The following is a 2,500-nucleotide window of genomic DNA, read 5'->3' as shown; positions in this document are numbered from 1 at the left end:
CAGCCCCGTGGCAAGCCCCATGGCATGCCTTGGCAGCCCCGTGGCAAGCCCCATGGCATGCCTTGGCAGCCCCGCTCGCACGCCCCATGGCCTGCCTTGGCAGCCCCGTGGCTTGCCTTGACAGCCCCGTGGCAAGCCCCATGGCATGCCTTGGCAGCCCCGTGGCAAGCCCCATGGCCTGCCTTGACAGCCCCGCTCGCACGCCCCATGGCTTGCCTTGACAGCCCCATGGCAAGCCCCATGGCCTGACTTGACAGCCCCATGGCTTGCCTTGACAGCCCCATGGCATGCACAGCGAGCCCCGTGGCAAGCCCCATGGCATGCCTTGGCAGCCCCGTGGCAAGCCCCATGGCCTGCCTTGACAGCCCCATGGCTTGCCCCGCTTGCACGCCCCATTGGTTGCCTTGGCAGCCCCATGGCACGCCCCATGGCTTGGCTTGACAGCCCCATGGCACGCCCCATGGCACGCCCCATGGCATGCCCAGGCAGCCCCGTGGCAAGCCCCATGGCTTGCCTTGACAGCCCCGTGGCATGCCCCACGGCTTGCCTTGACAGCCCCGCTCGCACGCCCCATGGCTTGCCTTGACAGCCCCATGGCATGCCTTGGCAGCCCCGTGGCAAGCCCCATGGCTTGCCTTGACAGCCCCGTGGCATGCCCCACGGCTTGCCTTGACAGCCCCGCTCGCACGCCCCATGGCTTGCCTTGACAGCCCCATGGCATGCCTTGGCAGCCCCGTGGCAAGCCCCATGGCACAGCCCCATGCCTTGGCAAGCCCCATGGCCTGACTTGACAGCCTGCCCCATGCCTTGATGGCATGCCTTGACAGCCCCATGGCACGCCCCATGGCCTGCCTTGACAGCCCCGTGGCATGCACAGCGAGGTTAGCACGGTGCCCACGGGCGATGCCTTGACAGCCCCATGGCTTGCCTCGGTGGTGCCCATGGCATGCCCCATGGCATGCACAGCGAGGTTAGCACGGTGCCCACGGGCCATGCCTTGACAGCCCCATGGCTTTCCTTGACAGCCCCATGGCATGCACAGCGAGGTTAGCACGGTGCCCACGGGCCATGCCTTGGCAGCCCGATGGCTTGCCTTGGCAGCCCCACTGGCATGCCCCATGGCTTGCCTTGACAGCCCCGTGGCTTGCCCCATGGCATGCCTTGACAGCCCCGCCGGCACGCCCCATGGCTTGCCATGGCAGCCCCATGGCTTGCCTTGACAGCCCCGTGGCAAGCCCCATGGCTCCCCATGGCTTGGCCCATGGCTTGCCCCAAGGCACGCCGCGACACACCCGTGGTGCTTTGCCTACCATGTCAAGCACACAAAGGTCCGACGAAGAACACCGTAGATCACACAAACTCTACAAAAGCAATCTTCCTTGTTGCCTCAAAAGATTGCAATACAACACTCACAACATGGCCCCCCAATGTTGCCACCCGACGTGCATGAACGGGGGCGAACACTTGTCTCGTGCTTTTGGACAATTGAAACCACCCAAATTGGTTTCCTAAATTCATTCCAATACATCTTGGATGTGTTCCAAGCATCACCTATCGATTTTTGCCTATTTTCGATTTTTTTTGATTTTTCGGATTTATTTAATCAAAAAAATTAAATAAAAAAATCCCGATGTCGAAAAATTGTGAGGCTTGCTCCTACTTCAAGATATGATTTTTCTAAGCATGCCTGCAAAAAATCTCGTCCAAATTCAAAGTATTTCGATAAAAAAGGCCTTTATGTTTCCTCGGACATTTGATGTTTCCTCCTGCCGGTTGGGATTTGGCTCTAAATGCTCTTTAGGGGGGGCATGCAAGCCCCAACATGGTCAGCCAGGAGGGCTGACCATGCCGCCCCCCTCACATGGGCATGCCCCTGGCGCCCATGGAAAGGGCGTGTGCCACGCCCCCCATGCCACCGGCGGGGGGGTATCGTCTCCACCGCCGCCGGCGGTGGTTGTGGCGGCGGCCGCCGCCGGCCGACCATGTCCCGACGACCGTTTTTTGGGCTCGTTTTCGTGGGGGTGATTCCTACATTCTCGATTGCTTTCTAGCAACAAGCTTGTGCTTTAGGGACGGATTTGGTGGCACCTAGTGCCACGCATGGGCTTGTTGATGGGGGCAATCGGTCGTGCTAGGGGCTTTCTCACGTTGGCTAGCCCTCGTGTGCTCTAGTCTACCCCATGGCGGTTGGGCCTATTTGTTTGGATGCCTCCTTTGCAACATGCTTGTGCACGGCGGATGGTGTTATGGCACCCAGTGCTACGCACATTGTTGCTCTCGGGGGTATCCGGATGATGCTGGCCTCGCTTCCATGGGGTTTGACGGGCGACGACCGTTTTTTGGGCTCGCTTTCGTGGGGGTGATTCCTACATTCTCGCTTGCTTTCTAGCAACAAGCTTGTGCTTTAGGGACGGATTTGGTGGCACCTAGTGCCGCGCATGGGCTTGTTGATGGGGGCAATCGGTCGTGCTAGGGGCTTTCTCACGTTGGCTAGCCCTCG

The sequence above is a fragment of the Juglans regia genome, unplaced genomic scaffold (genome assembly GCF_001411555.2).
Source record: "Juglans regia cultivar Chandler unplaced genomic scaffold, Walnut 2.0 Scaffold_960, whole genome shotgun sequence".
Lineage (NCBI taxonomy): Eukaryota > Viridiplantae > Streptophyta > Magnoliopsida > Fagales > Juglandaceae > Juglans > Juglans regia.
This window is presented reverse-complemented; position numbering follows the sequence as displayed.